This window comes from Tursiops truncatus, chromosome 11, assembly GCF_011762595.2.
Source record: "Tursiops truncatus isolate mTurTru1 chromosome 11, mTurTru1.mat.Y, whole genome shotgun sequence".
NCBI lineage: Eukaryota > Metazoa > Chordata > Mammalia > Artiodactyla > Delphinidae > Tursiops > Tursiops truncatus.
The window spans coordinates 54,690,451-54,715,108 of record NC_047044.1 but is presented as its reverse complement, the minus strand read 5'-3'; the positions used below and the strand labels follow the sequence as shown (position 1 = coordinate 54,715,108).

At 35.7% G+C, this 24,658-nt stretch overlaps 2 long non-coding RNA genes across 2 annotated transcripts in view; one reads left to right on the top strand and one right to left on the bottom strand.

Annotated features, from left to right (window-relative positions):
• The window catches only part of LOC141275853 (uncharacterized), a 205,814-nt gene extending 203,285 nt beyond the window's left edge, over window positions 1-2,529 (top strand). The window contains exon 5 of the long non-coding RNA XR_012324317.1: window positions 367-2,529. This is a non-coding gene — a long non-coding RNA (uncharacterized lncRNA). The remainder of the gene's footprint in view (window positions 1-366) is intronic.
• LOC141275854 (uncharacterized) overlaps window positions 1-24,658 on the bottom strand; it is a 168,882-nt gene that overhangs the window by 10,709 nt on the left and 133,515 nt on the right. The gene's annotated exons all lie outside the window — the stretch shown is intronic.

Sequence of the window (24,658 nt, the reverse complement as noted above, 5' to 3'; positions counted from 1 at the left end):
TCAATGAGGGAAGGTGGAAACTGAAGAAACCCATGATAGTGCTGCGACTGTGACTCTAGGTGATAAATGTTGGCATGGGGGACAATTGTGAATAAGGGGTAGACAGGCCGGGGGAGAAACAAATCATTCTTAACAGGAATAAAAATTTTGAATGAAGCTAGGTAGGTATAACAATGATCCCACGATCAGGAGTAGAGTTTGGAAGAATTACTCAGATGATTTTCGTTAATGCCCATGAATCGGGCTGGCCTGCCACCGCTAAATTGTTCATGCGGTCCTATACAGTTTCTACCAGTGCTGGCAGGATTGGATGTGATTGTAGTTTGTGCTGAGAAGTCTTCCTATCTTCTTTTTTTCTGAATATAGACATGTTGTCCCCTATAAACCTCAAACCAGAGGTCAGAGCTTCCGAAGCTGAATTCCTCAAGCTTAAGAGCAAAGACAGCTTATCCACTTTTACTGCTTACCAGCCCACAACTACCTATGAGATCTCAACAGACAGACCTGAGGACTGAGTGATTCCCTCACTGGATTTAAGGAGGCAAAAAAAGGAACAAGCAATTTATGAAGAGGGCTCAAGAAACACAGGTTAGAGTGTGAGTATTGCTATGGTCAAGCTACAGCCTGATGTATATATAGGTTTAACTTTCTGCTTCACCATTTACTAACTTACAAGCTCTGGAAAATTACTTAATGTCTCAGTATCTCAAATGTTTTCATCTATAAAGTATGAATTGCTGTATCCAGCTGATAGAGTACTTTCTGAGAATTAAATGAATTGATTTTTATATAAAGCCCTTAGAAAACTTTGTGCATACAAAGTATTATATATGTTAGCTATTGTGATATCCCAGCAAGATACTTAAATTAGAGACAGTCTTGATTTATTCAGAGTTCTGAGAATGTCTCAGTGAGGCTACTGGAAAGTCTCCAAGCAAAGTTACCTAGTAAAGGGGTCTGTAATCCCTTAGGACTGGGTCAAGGTGAGAGTCACTCTAAGGCTGGCTCTTAGGAATTCCATTACCTGATGCTGACATTCCAAAAATGCCAGCCTTCGATTGACTCAACTGCAGGACCTCTGAATTTCAAATTCTGAGAAAAATGATCTAATTACTAGACTTGGATATGATGTACAACTGTAGAGCTGATATACATCCCTGGATCAGTCAGCTATGCCTGGGATAGAGCCCCTGGCAGAAGTAATGAGAAGATTATGCTGTGTTATCTACCATAGATATGATTGTCACACATCCATGCATAGCAGGTACTAAAGAAAAGAAGAGAGAATCTCATTTCTTATTATTGCTGTTTACATTTTTTAGTGGGTCTTAGAGAAAAATAAGCTAACATAAAATGAAGAATTATTTCTAAATTCATCTTGGAGAAATGAATTACTGAGGCTCTGTGCTCTTAGAAATGGATATTTTTAGGGAGAAGGGTAGAAGCAGAAGCATAATAAGCAGACAGAGCACTGACTGAGTTCATGGATAATATCTTGCAAATCTTCCCCAGTGATAAGTTGAACTCCATAAATTTCCTGAGAAATGTACAGAAGAAGCAAGCAGAAGCCAGGTCACAGTCTTGGTTGGAAATGGGTCTCTAATTCCATAGCTGCTGTCCCCTATATCCTTCTCAAGGAAAACATCTGAGTCAACCTTCCTCAGGTGCAGACATGAGAAGAAACATGGCAGATTAATGGCTCATGTCATTTACTTTGTTTCCTTCTTTGTCCAGTGACCCAACATCACTGTCATTGTTGCTTTTTTTTTTTCTTTTAACCCAGCATTTTAAGGTTTTCCTTCTAGTTAAGGAACATGAATATGTTGAAAAGAATTAAGGTAGAGTAGATTTTAATTCCTCTACCTGGTTCAGAAGTCAACTGGTCAGTAGAAAACAGTTTCTAGCAAAACTAGGCAATGGATAAAGTTTGATTTTATTACACTTTTTAAAAACCTAAATCTTCCTTTCCTATATCTCCTCTCACCTCCAGCGAGCCCATCAACTCATTTTATCCACAGTGAAAAATTTCCCCATACTGTTCTCAGAGGGGATTACCTCAAAATTGCACAATTGTCACATCAAATGATCCAATTCCCTGAGGGTCCACGTTTCAGCTACCCGCCCCAGGAAATCATCACACGAACCATGCTGAGACCATGGCTGATACCACTGAATATTACACAATTTTGGTTTGTGAAAGCTATGGCAATGAACGTGTACAGAGTTAGTATTCTAACAAGTAAGTAGAGCATGATTATTATTAGAAAACAAAACAATTAGGAAAAAAAGGTGTGTAATATTTTATTTTTAAGAAAAGGGAAGGAAATCCCCAACTGCTCTATTAATATTTTGTGCCATTCCTGTTTTGAACTTTCTGTTGTTGAGACTATGCTTCCATTTAATCCCCTTCAGTTTGTTTTTCAAATGTATTGTTCTGTATATAATATATAGTTTTGGATATTTTCCCAATAGAAAGTGATTAAATGTTATCACTTTCATATAACAAACTCTGGAATAAAGTGCTTCTTAAAACTTTGTTTTTGTTAATCATGTATTTTCCTTTAGTATCACATTTCAAGCATTCTTAACATGGCTGAGAATATAATGCCTATAACATTTTGTGTCATTAACTGTAATGCAATTCTAATGTAATTTTTATTGAGAATTAATCACACAGAAAGTGCATATATATGTAGGCATAGTCAAAGAATATTTATGAAATGAACACCTAGGTAACTGCAGTCACATCACTCTCACTGTCTCTAGAGTTAATCACCATTCTGACTTTTGTGAAGATCTTTGTCTTTTTTAAAGCTTTTCTAATTAATTGAAAAACAGTTTAGCTTTTGCTATTTTAAATTTTATATAAGTAAATATCAGATCATGATATTTTTGACTTGTTTTCTTTTTGACTTGTTTTTTGTTTAATATTGTGATATTTATCCAGTTTAATGTGTAATTATATTTAATTTTATTTGTGGATTAGTATCCTATTATAGCAATATACTACAATTTGTGTATCCACTTGCACTATTCTGGTGAACAACACCTCGAGGTCAACAGAAAGATGGAGGTTAGGATGTCAAGAAGTAGACAGTAGCTTGAGAAGCAGAAAACAAACACTACTCCCATGGAACACTTTGCTGGGGGAGGTCACTGAAAAAAACATGACCACTGGTTTGACCTGAAAGCGGGACCTGTAATCAGAGGCTCCTCACCCCCTCTCCCATCCTTGGAATGTACATTCTGTCTACTGTTCCTGCAGTGGGAGCTGTTCCAAGGACACAGTCTTGAGAGATTAAGGTGTTGTTGAGACCATCTGGACTTAATACGTGACTGATCCCAGTTAAGGCCTCTATATAAACTTACAAGATTCTGGCATGAGGATGCAGAAAACTACTTGTCCTACAGACACCCAAGACAAGCTTCCTTATTAAACCTACCACCTACTAATCTAGAGTGGTCTGCCTCTTCCTTCAGTCTCTCCTTGCCCTCTGTGAGTCCAGAGGCCAGTTTTATTTTATTTCATTTTTTGTTTTGTTTTGTTTTGGCCACATCACACAGCATGTGGGATATTAGTTCCCTGACGAGGGACTGTACCCATGCCCCCTGCAGTGGAAGTGCAGAGTCTTAACCACTGGACAGATGGGGAAGTCCCCAGAGGCTGGTTTTAGATTACTCTTGGGAAGCTCCCAGGTTGTGACCCAACACAGCTGTCATTTGCTTTTCTTCAACGTGCTAAGCAGTGACTCTGACATGGAAAAGGGAGTTGGATGATATGCGTTACTTGGCCCAAGGAATGGATTGATCTCTGTCTCTCTCTCCCTGGCTGTGTCTTTCTCTCTCCCCAAACCCCCAGCTTTGACCACTTCTCAGTCCTAGCAAGTGCACCAAATGACCACTGTTTGTGGATGTCAACATAAGGGATTGGAGTAGTCTTAGGATCAGTGTTTGGCAGTCCACAGCTCACTCAATGCCTTTTGACCCAGAGAGTAAAAGTTTACTGTTAATTAGCAGGGTTATCAGCTGATTCACTTCATTATACAGCAGAAACTAACACAACATTGTAAAGCAATTTTACTCCAATTAACAGAAATAAAAATTTAAAAATAAAGTGGAAAAAAAAAATTAGCAGAGTTAGCTTATATGCCAATTGGAAGAGTCCCAGGCAGTTTGAGTGCAGCCAACATTTTATTGGTCTGTATTGCATCAGCCATATTCTGATCAACTATACTGTGTATTATATAAATCCTTACCTAACTGTTATTACACAAGTCATTTAACGCTTCAACAATACATTCCAGAAACTTCTGGCACTTTCTATAACATACTTATTGCAATTATCTACAACTTTGAGGTAACCACTTTTAAAAGAAAAGAAGTGCTTTCCAGCAAATGGAAACTTGTGAGAGAAAAGACGATTGTAATCTCAGTGAACACATTTGCAGTCATATATTAAAATGTAAAATGAGGCATGCTTTATGAGCTTCTTTTGACACATCACAGATGATCAACGCATTCAGCAGCTGATCATTGTGTTTATTCAGGTCCTGGGAGAGGCAGATACCGAGATGGGGTTAGAAATGCAGGAGGTTCACTGGGTGATATGTTAAGAATAAAGTAGAGGAAGAACACTGGGAGAGCCTTCATACTATGACGCATATCTGACAACAGTGTAAGACAGGATTGGGCAAGAGAGTCTCAGACTACTGGACAGTTCTAAGAAAGTTTTGGCCAGATTAATGGGAGAGTTCCAGAGCCAAAGTGGACATTAGAGGATTTCCGTGTCCCACAGACAGGGGCTAGCATTGGTACCGTGCCATGCTCAGTCACTGGCTGACAGCAGCCTGGTGAAAGTGTGGTCCTTATGTGAACATTATGGTGGTTTCACAAGGATGGTAACAGGTCTGTCATCAGCTATGCTCCCTGCAGCCATTTCTCTTTGATGGAGATTGAACAGCACATTTCCACTGCTGCCACAGTCTACCACTCGTCCCACAGATCCATTCCTCCCAGACAGTGATCACTAAAAACGTTGCTAAGTGTAGCCAGCACTCCTTTTGCCACTTGGTTCCTAAACCCATGGATTCTACTTCTTGAGATACAGCACACTATAGACACCCATGGTTTAATATGTATACTGAATTCTGAGGGCACCTCTTCTTTCAGAATATTGCCTCCCAGTAGGTGCTTCACCTGTGTCTCCAGTTGGGTATTCTAGCACTCAGTTAGGGTAACAGCATCTAGACGGTGTGATATATAATACAAACAGTGCATCTTCTAGCCATAGTCTATTCTCATATCTTTTTCTTTGTGTAGTGGGCCACTGGATTAGATGCTACGTTATGTGGAATTCTGTACCTGTAAAAGCAGTTATTTAATTAGCCCCTCAGTAGAGATTCTGACTGAGGTTCTGTGGGATGAAAAGGCAAACCCATACCCAGAAGAGGTATCCATCTCTCTGAGGACAAACTGATGGCCCTTCTGAAACGGGAGGGGTTTAACAGCCAACAAGTAACTGAGTCATCCTTAAGAAATGACGCTGTGTTAGGGGATCACCATTTGTCTCTATAGCTTGCACGCTGAATATTCAGAGACATTAGCCATGTTCATCTCAGTAAATGAGAGTCGATGCTAGTGACCCCACACATACCCTACATATCTGCCACTGTGGCCACTTTGTGTGCTATTATACCTGATCTGAGATAGCCCATGAAGATAAGCTAATGTTAATTCTTTTTGGATACTGAGTATCTACTATCTGATGGATGCATTCTGGGAGAGATTACCATGTAAATACAATATCTTCATACTTCATGCCCATATGTCTGCTCACATGCCTATACCCTAATTCCCTTATCTCTAAGCCTCCAGCCATTTTTCTTCCCAGCCTCCTGCCTTTAACCACTTTCCAGGAACCTGTACATATTGTTATCTTAGCCCATTTCTCTTTGCACACAAAATGGATTACCAGGTATACCCCTTACAGCTCTACCCACTAGGAAACTTCTCCATCTTAGCTACCTTTTAGAGCCACCCCGAATGTGACAGTAATGCAGCTGCCATCTATTTTGAACTTGCTCTGGCTGACTGCTCAATGGAGAATGCTGCTATGCAGTGGCATCATCCTGGAGTTACTTGTCCTCTACCTCCCAGCACTGACACACCACAAACCAAGCACTTGTGATGTAGCTGGAGCTGGGAGGAAGTCAGGGATTGATGCACACAGAATATAGCATCTTCTGCAATCAGTGAAGGAGTCGTGGTGGTCACCAGAGTGAAATCATATAGATTTCATATAGACCAAGAGGGTAGACACAGAATGGGGTAGGGATGGATTTTAGTTGAGGAATGAAAGAACAGTTTGTCTTATCTCAAATAATAATCCTACATTTCTTTTATGGTACATTTATTATTCACCAATAGAAATTGTTTCTTTGAGCAAAGACAGTGTACCTCTGGGAATGTTAAATTACAAACATCACTAAAAGAAGAAATGTCCCATTAGCGACTTCATATGAGATAGTTTAAGAAGTTATTTCCCAAAAGGATATGCCTGAGTATTAAAAGGGGCAGCCATGCATTTTGGGATAGGAATGAGAAAGAGACAAATTTATATTTTCAACCTTCTTTAAACATTACAGTGTGATTTACCATCATCTGCAACAAAATAAAATAGATGTTCTTGGCATGGACTCTAAAATCTTTGCTAATTTAGGCTTTGCTTAGTCATGTAAAATCTTTGCTAATTTAGGCTTTGCTTAGTCATGTATTATTTTTTTAATCACTGTTTTCTATTTACATATCATTATTTAGCTATATCAAATTTTTTTGTTTCCATTGCCTCAACAAATCCCCTGTCAGTTAACTGAACTCTACTCATTATTTAAGATGTAACTGAGGGCTATTTCCATAAAGGCTTTCATGCCCACCTTTGCTCAACATTTCCCTCAATCTTGATTAGATTATTTTCCTATAGGTTCTCATAATATGCTGTGCAAATTCTCTCTGAACACTTACTATGTTAATGAACAATGAGACCCAAGTATAACGCCAGCACATAATAGGTACTCAATAAATGACCCCAGATCCAGGGGACCTCCCGCAATGAACAGACCTCAAACAACTCCACAACGAGAGTTCCTTGGACTGCAAAAGAGATATAAATTAAAAAAATATTGCCTCCATCAGATATTTTGCTGAGAATCACCCTGGCGCATATATTTATGTTTTGCATAGACCCTGCGCCCCATAGGAAAGTTATTGCTAGAGATCTCTTGGAAATTACTTTTATAAATCACCAAAGATCCAGAAATGATAACTAAGTGTGTTTGGGGAATTTGCAATAAGTACTAATACAAAAATAGAGTAAACTAAGTGGTGCACATCATTAAAAAATAAAATTCTCTCCTCTTCAAATTTTAAATCATTTAACTGCATTTAAATATTTAAGGCTTAAACTCTTTGGAGGAAATGAAGGCCCCACTGATGTCTCCAAAGGGATGCATCTATCCAGCGCTCCTGAACTAATGTCAATATTTAAATGTTTTAAAAGTCATCTTTGAACAGCAGAAATTCTTCATCCTGAAACAGTTTGCCTTTGTTGAAGCCTAAGAAACTACAGATGTTTATATCAGAATCTGCGTACTAAAAACCCTCTTCATTTCTAATGCAAATTAACTTGCCACAAAGTCACTTATGTGAAACTCAACTTCCATTTTCCACATCCTTTGCTCTTTTAATAATTGAGATAGTGACTATTTATTGAATACCTTCTTTTTTTCTGGGGCTTTATATTATTTTTTTCTAATCCTCACCCCTAGTTAAATATGCTATTTGTATCATACAGATGAGGGAACTGATGGTAAGAGATGGTAACTGACTCATTCAAGGAGTAACTGCAAATATTTTCAGGTATATAGTTGCAGGAAGAAACTTTTCTAGAGAGTCCATTGTTTAAGACTACACTTAAAGAAAACTTTGAGTATTTGCAGGCACAAAGCTTAAAAACAACGTAGAAAGTGACCTAAAAATAAACACACACAATTCCAGTAGAAAAGATGTGGGACAAGAATGGCTGTGACATACAGCAAAGGATTAACAGAAAGCAGATAATAAAAGAAAATACCATAAAAGATACTATTCTCTTACTTATCCCAAGAGTTTTCTCAGTTTTCCCTGTGAGGAAAAACTGGAAACTTATATGGAAATTTTACAATCAATCATCAATTTTTCTCTATAGTGTATGCATTTGATTTCAGGAATATATGGAATTATTACTCTAATTTTTATCACTTCCAATCAATACATGTTTATACACACACACACACATATATATACACATATATATATGGGGTTTTGCACACATTATTAAAATACATTTACCCCCAATACACGTGTAATGTATATACGTATAGTACATAAGTATTATTAGAGCCAAGACTATAAGGATGAAAAAAAAATATCCAGGTGAATAGAGAGTATAAGATGTTTCTGTTCATTTAGATTTCTTTTGTTTGTTTATGTGTGTTTTAAATTATATAAATACTGGGCCACTAATAGGTCAAGAGGAAGAATCTAAATGTCAGATATAAAGCAGAGAGGAAGGAAGGACTAGAAGACAAGGATGAGAAAGAGAAGGATGAGGAGAGGAGGACAGAGAGAAAAAGACATATTTAAGCAAGTTTACAGATTTTAAAGATGTAAAAATATTTTGGACGACATATGAATAAGTTATATTATGACAGAAACACTATAATAACATCTGTATTCATTTATTGTTTCAGCTGAACCACACTGTGCAGAATAATGAAGACATGACTATAGAAGGAAGGTTATTTTAAAAGTTAATAATTAGTCTGAGTACTTATATATTTATGACGAACATATGAAAAATCAACTTTTTCAAACAATAACTTTCACAATTATCACTCCACATACAAGGTTTAAAATTGTAAATGGACTGCCCTGACCCCACAATATGCTGATGTATTATGTGTTACAGTAAGAAAACATAAAAATGATACCTAGGGAGCTAATACACCCTTGCTAAGGGTACTAAACAGAATGCTTATCTTTCTTGGGGGAAGTATTGAAATCTATAGGGAATAAAGAGGTTATCAAGTGACTATGCCAGCCCACAGACCAGAGAATGTCACAATCAATCAGAGGGGAAACCTCCTACATGAGCAACTCATGCCATCTTATGTTTCACTCACTCTCAGAGCAACTTCTCTCCAGAAGGAAGAAGATCCAAACAGCAAAAGAATATGGCTATGAGTCGACAGAGCAAAGCTCTTTTCAGAGTGCTCATTTTTCCCCATTATTATTTTTTATTTAGTAATTCAACAAATATGTGCTTATTTCTCTAGGTGTTTAATAAATTATGCTTTGAAATATACCTGTCAATAAAAAACCTAGGAAATTGTAATTGTCAATATAAGGCAGACGTTAGAAAAATGTTGATTACTTCCAAGATCATATATAACTTCCATATTTGTAAGAAAGCAAGAAAAAATAGGAACTGAATTGTCTTTTCCATTCTGGGAGATATCCAGATCCTGGGCATTCTGATATCCTTCTAATATATTGCAGCTTAACTAAAATTTTATTTGTTGTTTTATAAATATAAATAATTCTAGTTATTACACTTTGGAACACAGCCTGAAGGATGTTTCTCAAAGTTAAATAGCCTCAGACTTCCCTGGTGGCGCAGTGGTTAAGAATCTGCCTGCCAATGCAGGGGACACAGGTTCGATCCCTCATCTGGGAAGATCCCACATGCCATGGAGCAGCTAAGCCCGTGCAGCATAACTACTGAGCCTGCGCTCTAGGGCCCGCGAGCCACAACTACTGAGCCCACATGCCACAACTATGGAAGCCCACGCGCCTAGAGCCTGTGCTCCGCAACAAGAGAAGCCACTGCAATGAGAAGCCCGCACACGACAACAAAGAGTAGCCCCTGCTCACCCCAAATAGAGAAAGCCCCTGCACGGCAACGAAGACCCAATGCAGCCAAAAATAAAATTAAAAAAAACCTCTTATTAAAAAAAGTTAAATAGCCTCACACATGTAATAGTCCAGAAAATAAACAAAATCCCAGCATTTACAGAACACACTACTGCTTTAGAATTGAGTTTTCTTAACATAAATATCCATAGAAGAAGAAACTATATTTGCTTTGCATATAAAATGCTATTTTTTAATTTTTTACATGATGAAATACAACTGTTACTTGTTTTAATAGAAATCTTTTGTCATCTTTGCCTTTTCACATCTTCATGTATGTCATGGGGAAAAAGTTCAGACCACACAATTGTGTTACTCAAGTAAATGATCTTTCATGATACCCAAAGTGAATGACATATAATTATTATATTAGATATACTTATCCATTATATAATATTTGATTTTCTATAATCTTCATGTTAATTAAACATAAAATAGCTCATCTTTCTCTTTGACAAAAGAAAATATAAATTATATAATTACCTTTCCCTGTTAACTGTAGCAAAGATGGAGTACATCTGTCAAGGAACCTGGATCCTTTACCAGGTGTATGTGTCTGGGCAGAGGGAGTGAGGGGAGCCTCACTCCCTCTGCAAGCAATGGAAAAGTTAACATAGGCTTCATGTGGATAGACATGTAACAGTGCCTTCCTGAGAATGGAAGAAAAGGATGAATCTATAAAACCCAGTGGGGTAAGTGTAGGTGTCACAATGCACAAAGGGAAAATGTTACATAAACACACATGTTTGGAAAGCTTTATCACTTCTCTCTGGGTCCCTTTCAACACAATCTTTATTACTGACTGATGTCTTCCTGGATTTATCAGTTCCCCATTCTTTCTGCTAGCTTCCCTAGCTCTACTGCGCCCACCCTGACCATAAGGGAAAGATGTGTTTATGTGGCTACCGTGCCGACAGTGTCACCCAGCTCTTCCTACAAAATTTGCTTCTTCACAGCAAGCTGTAATAACTGTGTTAATAATCAACTTTCTTCCTGAACTGCAGAAGACTTGCCTATACTTTGTTCCACAAACTATTAACCCTACCAAATATTCGTCTCAACATTCCATTGTTTTTAAAAAACTTTCTTCATCTGGCTGCTGGGAGGCAGCTCTCTTTGATTCTCCCCAGTTTTCTTCCTAGGTTTGCTCCTCGCCAGTCTGTAAACATAGGAGTGCCTCAGGATTCAGTCCTTTTGCTCCCCTTCTCTGTCCATATTCATTTCTGGAAGGACAGAGGGGAGGGAGAGCCCATCACCTAATGGCCTTAAGTACTGTGTATATATGCCAACGACACCAAAATTTATGTCTGTACCACAAGCTTCTCTCAAACCATCAGACTCATATCCATGACAACTCGACACCTCCACTTGGGTGCCTTACACACAATTTATACTTAATATGTTCTAAAATGAACTCTTTTGTCCTATCCCCCCAATCTTTCCTCTGTCCTTCTTCCTTATGGTAAATGACATACGATCCTTCCCTTTGCTCAGGAGGAAACTTCTTGGAGCCATACTTTACATGCCTCTTTTTTTCTGATATTCCAGACAATCCATCAGAAATTCTTTTTAACTTCAAAGTATATGCTGGTTTAATATTTCCTACCATTAGTTTATTTTGCTACCATGGTCCAAGTCGTTGCTCTGTTTCAAATTATTATAACAAATACCTATTACAATCTTGCTCTAAAGAAAACTATTCAAGATTGTTTAATGCAGGCTTAAGTTACTTGACCACGAAACTACATGTCGTAACGTTTTGTGACATCTCAACTTTTGCTGGAAATAGAGTATGTTTTGGAAAACACCACTGTAAAAATGCTGATTTGTCAGAGTAAGCGCAGTCCCTCTTTTCTCTTTCAAGTTTTCAGTGTAGCTCAGTTCTACTCTATTGTCACCTTCCAACCCTCCTGCCATATCTCAGCAGGTCACATCAGATACAAGCTCGGTTTGGACATACAAGATTAATGGCTACATATACGTATCAATCTGAAACCCAAGTACTTCTCTTGGTTAGCTCAACCACGAATGCTCATGATGATGCTTTTAATATGTCTGACTTTGAGTATCTTTATATTTGGCTGATACGATTGCCATCGCCAGCCATCCTGATATCTAAATAGTACTTTAATTTGAATAATATTGAAAAGTCAAACAAACAAAAAACAGTGGAGATATATATATATATGTATAACTGATTCATTTTGCTGTACACCTGAAACTAACACAACATTTTAAATCAGCTATACTCAATAAAATTTAAAAAAAGGTCACATTTTATTTCCTCACAACAAAATTCAAATAGCATAATGGCATTCCAAAAGAAGAAAAGGTGAATGAACTTCTTTTATTCTGAAGGAAGAAAACAGGAATGTACTTATGGTCCTCAAAAAATTTTTCAAGCAGATGAAAGAAGTGGTTATATTCTACTCATTTTATGGTCTCTCACTGTCCACGGAAGCAACTGAGATTTTGAACACTTAGCTACATGTTTATCTCTCTAATCATACTATTCTTCACTGAAACACAATGATCATAACTTATTAGTGGTTGCAGCCCTATTGCATAGCCCAGTGCATAACAAAGTGCAGTCACTCAATGAAATGCTACTGAAGGTAACTCTCAGGTTTAATCTAATTCTGAGGTTCACACTTAGAATTTACAAGGGAATGAAAATAGTGTAAAAGAGAAAACTTCCATAAATGTAACAAAAAACAAAATTCACCATTAATTTAAAGATACATTTTACCTATAAGGTTGATGAAAAATAAACTATTTCAATGTGTTTAAAATATTTCAGTATGTTTAAAATAAAATGTTACCATTCTTTAAAAATTACCACATAGTATTTAAGTGTGAAGTATATTATTGATGGATTTTTTAAAAAAAATTACAAACACACTTATGAATTAGTCCATAACTTTAGGAGACTCGTTTAGAAAATAGATGTGATAAAAGAATCGGATCCTACAACACTGATTGGGAGAAATAGATCATAATTAAGAAGATAATCTCTAACAATTTCTTGACCAAGAATAAGAAAGCTTCTCTTATTTGTAAGAAGTCAGAATGACTATTTACTATTTATAGGGCAAAAGAATATAGCCAAGTAGATTTGACACTAGTGTGATACTTTCCTTCATGTGGTCTTTAAAATATAAATTATAGTGTGATTAAACTAAATGACTTTTTGAATTCCTTCCACTTTGTTGATTCCTAGATATGACAGTATTTCTCTTCTCTCACCACAGTACTGGAAGGATATTGCCTTAGAGGTCTAGTCATTCACGGATATAATCCTGAGTCTGAGAGGTCAATGGTTCATAAAAGAGCTTCTATCTAGTCTGGCACAGTTCTGAATATTTGGCAGGATTTATTCAAAATAGGTCCAAGTTGGGAATAGCAGAGGCATTGCTGGCAGCAACACATAGGAACATACAGGGATACTTTCCTTCTCTGTTCTTGGCTCTAGCTGGTGCTATTTAGCCATCATTTTATGAAAACATGAACACAGAACTCAGTCATGCCTCTTTAAATGGAGCAAAAAGCTAAGCTAAAAATAGGCCATCATTTCACTGAGCTTCAGTCAGGCAGTCTTACCTGGTGTGCATTTGTTGCTGACTGGCAGACTCCCCCAAAAGTAGATGGTGACATTTTCCTGGCTTATCCTTTCATGTACAGGTACTGCTCAGACTACGATGTTTTATTCAGTTCTAAGTGCTACGGACCAAAATTTTTCCTTGTAGCAGCATAGTGAATTTCTATCAACTCTGGCAATGGAATGCTTTACCCATGTTTGTAAAGAGAAGGACAGTAAAATCTGTTTCCTTTTTAAAATTTAATATATAATATTATTGAATCTGTCTCCTTATAAATAATCTAGTTCTGGTAAGACATCAAATAGAGAAGATTCTTTTCAAAAACATCCCTTAGGACCTAGGTGCTCAATCAGTGTTATTCAATGAAATCTAAATTTGATTTCATTGGGAAAATAATACAAAATTCTTGATAGATCTTTAAGAATATAATGATCATTTCTGTCACATAAACATGTCAAATAAATAATCTATCCTGCTTCTAGTAATTAACATACTTTTGGAATGAGTTTTGCTAGTCATATGAAATAAATTTAGCAGATTTACAAGCAATACTTCATATTGTTTTGTTTGTAATCTATTTCAGCTATATTTTTAGCAAGGGGAACACAATAAATATTATTTTTTAAAATTTAAGTGATTATGTTGCAAATACAATGTTTTAAAATCTACCTTTCATTCCAAAATGTTCTTAAATGATTAACAACTTTTGTATTAATAGAGTGAATAAAACTTCAGTCTTACAATCTCCAATTCCATAATCCTACCATCTCGAAGTAACCAATAATGAACATTTCCTGTGTATCCTTTGAAACATTTCCCTTTGTTCAAATAAATATAGTACTTGAAAATACATTTTTTACTTTCCTCTTTATAAAAACTGGTATCCACTAATTCCATGTAATTAAGAGAGGTTTAATTACATTCACATTCTAAAACTTGTTCCTCCCCAAGGTTGCCCCTATTTAATTTTATATCATTACAAAATATTTCAGACAAAAGAATGAATCCTGGATCATGAGGACCAAGTCTCTGTGACTTTCTGGATTCGGCCGTATTCCTAACTGAAGGTGTTGTAATACTTTATATTTCAAATAAGTCAAATAATCTTTCTTTCATATTATTGACAATGTGTGGAATTGTCAGGTTTTTTTTCAATTCTCCATAATGGGAAATACTATCTCATTGGTATTTTAATTGGGTTTCCACTTCGGTGACTTGTCTAATTATCATTTTGCCTGCTTGAAATCTCTACTTGAATATCCAGCAGACATCTCAATATAAAATGCCCCAAACTGAGCTTCTGATATTTATCCCCCAAATTGCTATTCCTGTGGGTTCTCCATTTCAGGTAGTGTCAACTTCATCTTTTCTTTCCTGTTTCCCATGGCCAAACTCATGGAATTATCCTTTATACCTTATGCACACTCCCTCAACAAATACTATCAACACTACTTAAAAAATATATATCCAGTATGTATTCAACCTCTTCTTACCTCCACCACTGCCACCACCTGATTCTGAGCCATCATTATTTCTGCCTGGAATGTGACATGTGCCCTTGAACTAGTCTCCTTCTTCAGTCCTTGCCCTTTATATTCTCAAAGGTGGAACAGTGTCATTCACTGTTAAAACCTCTTTCCATTCTAGTCTTAGTAAAAAGTGACTCTTCACCTTCGTCTATGAGCTCCTACAAGATCTGGTGTGATTTTAATTCTCTCACCTCGTTTCCTAGTATTCCTCTCCCAATTTACCCAGATCCTCTGGCTTTGTGGAAGTTCCAGGGACACACCAGAGATTCTCCCACTTTAGGGCCTTCTCCCTGGTCTGCACAACACTCTCTTCTTGGAATGTTCTTTATTCAATTATCCCCATAGTTTCTTTGTTCCTTTATTATTAATTTTTCTTTTCTTAAACATTACCTTCAAAGTAAGACCTTAACCTGTGCATTTTATCTAAAATTGCACAATACCCCTTCCATATCTTCCTCTCCTGCTTTATTTTCTTCCATAGTACTTATCATCAGCTAGCATATTACATACTTTACTGACTAACAGAGTGACTGACTTATCTTTCAACCAACATTTACTCTTACATTACATTCCATCCAGGGTTCAATATTTTTCTTCTTAAAGTTAATCTTCAATTATTTATCACGGTGACAGCTTCATTTTTTGTTCATCTATATTTTTCAGCTCTCTCTTCTAATGATAATATGTTAATGTTACCTTTCTTTTTTTCAGCAAGAATTTGGGTGGTATAGAACAAATCCCATATGAATGGGAAACAACGTGGTATAGTTGAAACAGCATAGGACTGGGAGTCAGATGACTTGCATTTACTGTGGACTTCACTATTCAACAAATTAACTCTGGGATTATGGCCGATATTTTAATCTCTAGGCTGAATCCTAAAATGAGAGAATAAGACTTGATGATCTCTCAGGTCCCTTCCAGTGCTAAAACTTTACAGTTTTAAACTGTGCCAATTTAGTAGAGTGATATCAGTTGAGCCTTGGGCCTGAGAGAAGGGCGAGTGGGTAAAGAATACAGATTTGAAAGAATTTTTTGCATACATATTTTTATTTCATTTAAGATTTTATTGCTAAGTTTAATGAATCTGTTTATCTATATTGTTTTCATTGGCTTTATTTTTTTTTAAATCTTCTCTTTGTCTTTTACTTCCCTGAAGCTTCACTTCAAAAGCTTATGTACATTCCTTTTGATATATGCTACCCAGTGGTTCATTTGTTTCTTGAATCTAAGCATTCATGTCTTTCAAATATTCTTGGAATATTTCTGCTATCAACTGTGTAAATATTACTTCTATCTTTTCACTCTTTCTATAATACCTATTAGATACATGATAAAAATCTATCTTCTATACTTCTGTTGTAAAATAAGTATGCAAAATTGTATTAAAATAAAGTGGCACAGCAAATGATAAGTATATGGTCTGTACATTTTCATAAATAAATACTCCTTCTCTAAATTGTAGGTCAATCTAAAGAATATTACCAGTACAGTATACTAATACTCCTGTTATGCCCCTACTAGTCATAACCCCAATAGGAAGACCAAAGAACAGTTTCCCAAATGTATTAGTGTTCTCCAAAGAAACAGAACCATATATATATGTAGAGAGAGAGAGACAGAGACAGAGAAAGATGTAAGGGAATTGGCAATTGGCTCATTGTATAGAATAATGTTTAACCATATGTCTGGGCACTGTGGCCTAAGTTGGCACATAAAATCTACCACCTCATCAAGTAAATAGGTCCCGTCTGTGAATGACTGGAGAGATTACTATCGAATACACTTATTGTCAAACTGTAGGGTCTTTCCTTATCAGGACATATCCTCTCATTTAGTGAAACACTTAATGGTCTGAGAACTGGCTCAGCCTTCTGGTCATGCATCCCTGATTTCTTTTGATCACATGAATTTTGCAATACCCGTGGCAGCTGCACATCTATCTTGCCTCTAGGAACACTCTGTATAATTAACCAATCCTACTGTTGTCTGCAGGTCACAAGTCCATGACGGCCCCTGTGATCATGCTGCCCATTACAATAATTGCACCCACCTTGATTCTGATGTTTAAGCAGCACTACCACCTGGATGCTATAACTTTGAGATTGTACCTCTGTAGCCAGTGATTCCATTATAACAGCATCTCCTACTATTAACCCTGGCATGCAGACTAGAACCACTCAGCTTCTGAATTATGCTGGTGCCATCTCACCAGATTATCCCTTACTGCTTTGGCACACAGATTTTCTTTCAGAACTTTCTGCAGAAATTAGTCGGCTGGCTGATTTTCTGGCTTCTATTTTACCACTCTACCTCTCAATTTTTCTCAATACTTAGTACTATATTTCTAGAATTAATTCATTTAGCATAGGGCATATGTTTTCCCATTCTTCAAAGAGATATCTTACTAGTATATTAGCATTTTCTCTTGGGATTCTTGCCAGCATCCCTGCCAAGGAATTCTAGATTGGCAGTTTTTTTCTTTCACTATTTTAGTAATATCCTTCCACTGTCTTCTGGCTTTTCTCATTTCAGTTAGGTCAGCTATCAGTCTTACTTCTCCCCTATAAAGGTATCTATTTTTTCTTTTTCCTGGATATCTTTGTTTGTTTGTAATGTTGTTCAAATATTTTAATTGTTTTCTTCATATATTTAATACTTTCAAACTCTGTATTATATTATGGATAACATGTATACATTTTTCTTCCAAATCACTTATTTTCCCTTTATTTTGATTTTGGGAAGATTTATTTTTTATTCTTTAATATCTGTTTGTATTTTTTTGATAATGATTTTTGTTCTAAGTTTTAAATTTTTCTTCACGATTTTAACTACTTTAACATAGTTATTTCACAGATTCTGATTATTAATCACATTACCTGAAGTTCTTGGAAACCTAACCTTGCTATTTTTAGTGTCTGATGACTCACTATATGTACAATATCTAAACTCTCAGTTTCTTCTCTACTAAGACTATCACATCCCTTTGGACACCAGTTCTTTCTAAATTTCTTTGATTTTTACTTCACTCTTTGTTTTGATTTCCTGGGAACTTTATGTTATTGTTAACTAAATATTCATTTTTTTTTAACTCAACTAAGTATTTAAAAATTTAGTTTTTATGCCTTATCCAAAATTTTGTCATGTTTTGACATGAAAGATTTTTGACATAAGAAGATTTTTTACTTTAGATAGGTTTATAATTTCTGAAAAGAGTTCTGAAAATTGTTTTTTAACTTGTCAATAATTCTTGATATATTTCCATTTCAATACATGTAGTTCTATAAATTCTATTTGAAAATTATATTGTTTTTAAAAAACTTTAGAACACTTTATTCCACTATATTCACCACTCATGCAGTCAAACTCAAATTACCAATATAAATAATGAGTGAGGTGATATCATTGCAGATTTGCAAATTCAATAGCTATTAAAAGGATAATAAGTGGATATTGAGAACAACTTCATGCCTATAAATTTGGCAACTTTGATGAGATCAATACCCCAAAAACAACAAACTACCAGCAGTCACTCAAAAAGAAGTAGATCATCTATTTAGCTTAGAATCTATCAAATAGTTTGTATTTAAAAAACCTTCCCACAGAGAAAATTCTAGGTACAGATGGTTACTTAAAACAATTTTCAAGAAAACTGAAGAAGAGAGAATAATTCTCAACTTATACTATGAGGCCAACATCATCCTGATACCAAAACCAGATAATGATGATACAAGAAAATATTTCTCTTGCATATAAAGGATAAATCCTAAGCAAAATTTTAGCAAATTGAACTCAACATTATATATAAAGGATACTATAACACGATCAAGTGGTTTATCCCAGAAATGCAGGTTTGATTTGATGTCCAAAAGTGAATCTATGTAATTTGATACATTAAAAAATTACAAGAGGAGAGCCATATGATTGAGTCAATTGACACAGAAAAGGCATGTAAAAAAATTCCAACATCGATCCTGCTATTAAAAAACAAAACACAAAAACCCCCTCTCTCAGCAAAGTTAGAACAGAGGGGGACTTCCTTAACCTGCTAAAGGGCTTCTGTGAAAAAACCTACAGTTAACATCATACTTAATGACAGAAACAATGAATGTGTTCCCCCTAACCAGAAAGAAGCCAAGAACGTCTGTTCTTACCACTTCCATTCAACATTGTACTGGCTGATCTTGTCAGTGCTACTAGATAAGAAAAACAATTTTAAAATATCCATTTTGTAAAGTAAGAAGCATACCTATCTTTATTCACAAACAAAATTATCATTATGTAGAAAATCTGTTGGAATCTATAAAAATTTTACTAGAATTAATAAATGAATTTGGCAAAGTTGTAAGAATTAACATATAAAACCAATTATATCTCTATTAGCAATGACCAAAATTCAGATTAAAGATAATTCCACTTACAAGAGTACCAAAAAATACAGGATATTTAGGACTCTATTTTGACAAAAGATATGAAAGACCTAAATGCTGAAAATTACAAAACATTGCTGAAATAAATTAAACACCACCTAAATAAATGGGGAGATATATATGTTCATGGAATGGAGGATGCAGTAACTTTAAGATTTAAATTCTCCTCAGATTGACCTACAGATTCAATGCAATTTTACTCCAATTATCAGCAGATATTTTGGTAGAAAATTTCAAACTAGTTCTAAAAGTAATATAGCAAAGCAACTCAAATATAGCTAAAACAACTCAGAAAATTAAAAACAAAGATAGAGAACCAGAATTGCCTGCTTTCGAGATTTATTATAAAGCTACACTATGTACAATAGCATGATGTTGGTAAATAAACAGACAAGTGGAACAAAATCGGATTATACATACATGATCAATTGATTTTAAGCAAAAGTGAAAGGCAATTCAGTGGAGAAAGGAGAGTTTTTAAAAAACTGTTGTTGAAGCAGCTGGCTTATGCAAAATTGGCCATGCAAGAAAACCCCCCACAACATTTGATTTATGCCTGGAACCATATTCAAAAAACAATTCAAAATGAATCTTACACCTAAATGGAAAACCTAAAATTATAAGAGAAAAATAAAAGCATATATCCTTATAAAACTTCATATTAATGTTCAAAGTCAAAAACTGATCACAGCCCCATGTCTATCAATAAAAGAATGGAAAAATGAACTGTCATTAATAAAATGACAGTTTTAGTTGTAATAAACTAGTCAGCAATAAAAATAATGAACTATTGATACAAACTACAACATGGATCTATCTCAAGAAAATGATTGAAAGAAACAAGACAAATGAGTACAAATTGTAAGATTCCATTTAAATAAATTTCTAGGAAATGTAAAATAATCTATAGTGACAGAAAGCAAATCAGAAGTTGCCTGGGGATGGGGGTGGTAAGATTCTAGTGAAGGAAAGAGAGAGGGATTTTGAAGGTTCATGATGAAATTTTGTGGTGATGGATATATTATCTTGATCGTGGTGATGTTTTTCATGGATATGTACACATGTCAATACTTAACAAATTTTATACTTTAATTATGTGGAAGTTATGTAAATTATATGTTCATAAACTATTTTTAATAGATCTTTATTAGAGTATAATTGCTTCACAATACTGTGTTAGTTTCTACTGTACACCAAAGTGAATCAGCCATATGCATACAAATGTCCCCATATCTCCTCCCTCTTGAGCCTCCCTCCCATACTCCCTATCCCACCGCTCTAGATCATCACAAAGCACTCAGCTGACCTCCCTGTGCTATGCTGGTGCTTCCTACTAGCTAACTATTTGACATTTGGTAGTGTATATATGTCCATGCTACTCTCACTTTGCCCTAGCTTCCCCCTTCCCACCCCATGTCCTTAAGTCCATTCTCTATGTCCACATCTTTATTCCTGCCCTGCAACTACGTTCATCAGTACCCTTTTTTTTTTTTTAGATTCCATATATGTGCATTAGAATACAGTATTGGTTTTTGTCTTTCTGACTTACTTCACTCTGTATGACAGACTCTAGGTCCATCTACCTCACTACAAATAACTCCATTCCGTTTCTTTTTTTTTTTTTTTTTGTGGTACAAGGGCCTCTCACTGTTGTGGCCTCTCCCATTGCGGAGCACAGGCTCTGGACGCGCAGGCTCAGCAGCCATGGCTCACGGGCCCAGCCACTCCGTGGCATGTGGGATCTTCCTGGACTGGGGTACAAACCCGTGTCCCGTGCATCAGCAGGCGGACTCTCAACCACTGCACCACCAGGGAAGCCCCATTTCGTTTCTTTTTATGGCTGAGCAATATTCCACTGTATATATGTGCCACATCTTTATCCATTCATCTGTCAGTGGACATTTAGGTTGGATCCATATGCTGGCTATTGTAAATAATGCTGCATTGAACATTGTGGTACATGTCTCTCCTTGAATTATGGTTTTCTCAGGGTATATGCCCAGTAGTGGGACTGCTGGGTCATATGGTAATTCTATTTTTAGTTTTTGAAGGAACCTCCATACTGTTTTCCATAGTGGTTGTATCAATTTACATTCCCACCAACAGTGCAGGAGGGTTCCCTTTACACCACACCCTTTCCAGCATCTATTGTTTCTAGATTTTTTGATAATAGCCATTCTGACTGATGTGAGGTGATACTTCATTATAGTTTTGATTTGTATTTCTCTAATAATTAGTGATATTGAGCATGTTTTCATGTGCCTCTTGGCCGTCTGTATGTCTTCCTTGGTGAAATGTCTATTTAGGTCTCCCATCCATTTTTTAATTGGCTTGTTTGTTTTTTTGATATTGAGCTCCATGAGCTGTTTGTATATTTTGGAGATTAATCCTTTGTTATTTCATTAGCAAATATTTTCTCCCATTCTGAGGGTTGTCTTTTTGTCTTGTTTATGGTTTACTTTTGCTGTGCAAAAGCTTTTAAGTTTAATTAGATCCCATTTGTTTATTTTTGTTTTTATTTCCATTACTCTAGGAGGTGGGTCAAAAAGATCTTGCTGTGGTTTATGTCAAAGAGTGTTCTTCCTGTGTTTTCCTCTAAGAGTTTGATAGTGTCTGGCCTTACATTTAGGTCTTTAATCCATTTGGAGTTTATTTTTGTGTATGGTGTAAGGGAGTGTTCTAATTTCATTCTTTTACATGTAGCTGTCCAGTTTTCCCCAGCACCACTTATTGAAGAGCCTGTCTTTTCTCCATTGGATGTTCTCGCCTCCTTTGTTGTAAATTAGGTGACCATATGTGCGTGGGTTTATCTCTGGGCTTTCTATTCTGTATCACTAATCTATATTTCTGTTTTTGTGCCAGTATCATACTGTCTTGATTACTGTAGCTTTGTGGTATAGTTTGAAGGTGGGGAGCCTGATTCCTCCAACTCCATTTTTCTTTCTCAAGACTGCTTTGGCTATTCGCGGTCTTTTGTGTTTCCATACGAATTGTAAATTTTTTTGTTCTAATTCTATGAAGAATGCCATTGGTAGTTTGATAGGGATTGCATGGAATCTGTAGACTGCTTTGGGTAGTATAGTCATTTTCACAATGTTGATTCTTCCAATCCAAGAACATGGTATATTTCTCCATCTTTTTATGCCATCTTTGATTTCTTTCACCAGTGTTTTATAGTTTTCTGAGTACAAGTCTTTTGCCTCCTTAGGCAGGTTTATTCCGAGGTACTTTATTCTTTTTGTTGTGATGGTAAATGGGATTGTTTCCTTAATTTCTCTTTCTGAGTTATTAACAAATTAAGGAATAAAAACTATATGATCATCTCAGTAGATGCAGGAAAAGCTTTTGACAAAATTCAACACCCATTTATGATAAAAACTCTCCAGAAAATGGGCATAGAGGGAACCTACCTCAACATAATAAAGGCCATATATGACAAATCCACAGCAAGCATCATACTCAATGGTAAAAAACTGAAAGCATTTCTACTAAGATCAGGAACAAGACAAGCATGTCCACTCTTGCCATTATTATTCAACATAGTTTTGGAAGTCCTAGCCACAGCAATCAGAGAAGAAAAAGAAATAAAAGGAATACAAATTGGAAAAGAAGTAAAACTGTCACTGTGGATGACATGATACTATATATAGAAAATCCTAAAGATGCCACCATTCAACTAATCAATGAATTTGGTAAGGTTGCAGGATACAAAACTAATGCACAGAAATCTCTGGCGTTCATAAACTGTTAAAACTGGGACAAATTTGATGTTTGGAGCTGAACAGCGTTTAAACTTTAGATTTTTGTATGTAAAGAAAGATAATAAAGTTATCATGACATATGTAAATGCCTGAGTATTGCTTACCAAATTGGATCCAATAAGGCAGATTCTGCTTTAACATTTAGCACTTTTAAATAGTTCATTTGTTAGAAAGAATGCAGATATCATATATAGTTTTATATGCCATAGATCATTCTAGTTAGAGTAGATGGGGATGAATGGATGAATGGATGGATGGATGGATGGATAGATAAACTGATAGCTGAATGAAGGAATGGGGAAATATGTTATAGATAGCTACATAAATCAGTAAATGCACACTTGAGTCTAACCTTAAGTTTATATAATCTAGGTAAACCAAACGCTTTTTCAAATTCCTTTGAAGAATCATCATATGGATGGATTCTTAAGCACAGAGGAGTCTCATTTGCAACTGATAACCCACAAGAGAAATGTGAGACAATGTGATTAAACTATGTACACCACCATTCTGTTTCTATCTATCTACACATTACCTTTCCTGCAAAAAGAATTTTTTTAAATGATGCTATTACTTTAATAGTTTCCATTTGCATTTTGAATTTTCATTGTGCCAGTTATCCATTCCACTTATATAGTGAAATTTGTGGGCCTCATGGCTATTTTAATGTGATGCCTTTTACAATGTAATTGAGAGAAGTCTCCAGTGAATAAAATAAATGGTTTCAGAGGGTTCTTAAGCCCTCAACAGACATCAGCTAAAATGTTAAGAGTGCCTCCAAATCCCACTGGTGCTATATTTTCTAACCATGAAAGAAATGTCATTATTGTAAATTCCCAGCTTTTGTCTGAAAATCTTGTACTAGATCCCTTGAGTACCAGTTCAGTTAATTAATTCAAACAATTTCCTCTCTAATTTCTAAAACATTTTCATATTTAATACAATAAATGAGGTACTAAAGGGGTTCACTCATTGTTGGTCATTAATATGCCAGGGAATTAGAAAAATTACCCCTAGTCTTCAGTGACATGAATAATGTCTTTTTTTTTTTTTCCTTCCAATGGTTCTGACCTGGACAAGGTTAAAAGCACGGTTTCTCTGCAACTGAATTTTTAAAAATCCTATTTTCCACTTGCTTTGGTTTTAACACATATATCCAAATAGTCTTCCTTTCCTTTCAGCAATAAATCTGATATGTAGCTTGATAGGTTATGCCAATTTAAAGATTAAATTAGTTAATAATAACTTTGAAATTAGTGATTAGTTTAGAAGAAGAATAACTGCATTTTCCTTGAACCAGTACATAAGGTTAATGCAGCTGGGAATGTGAT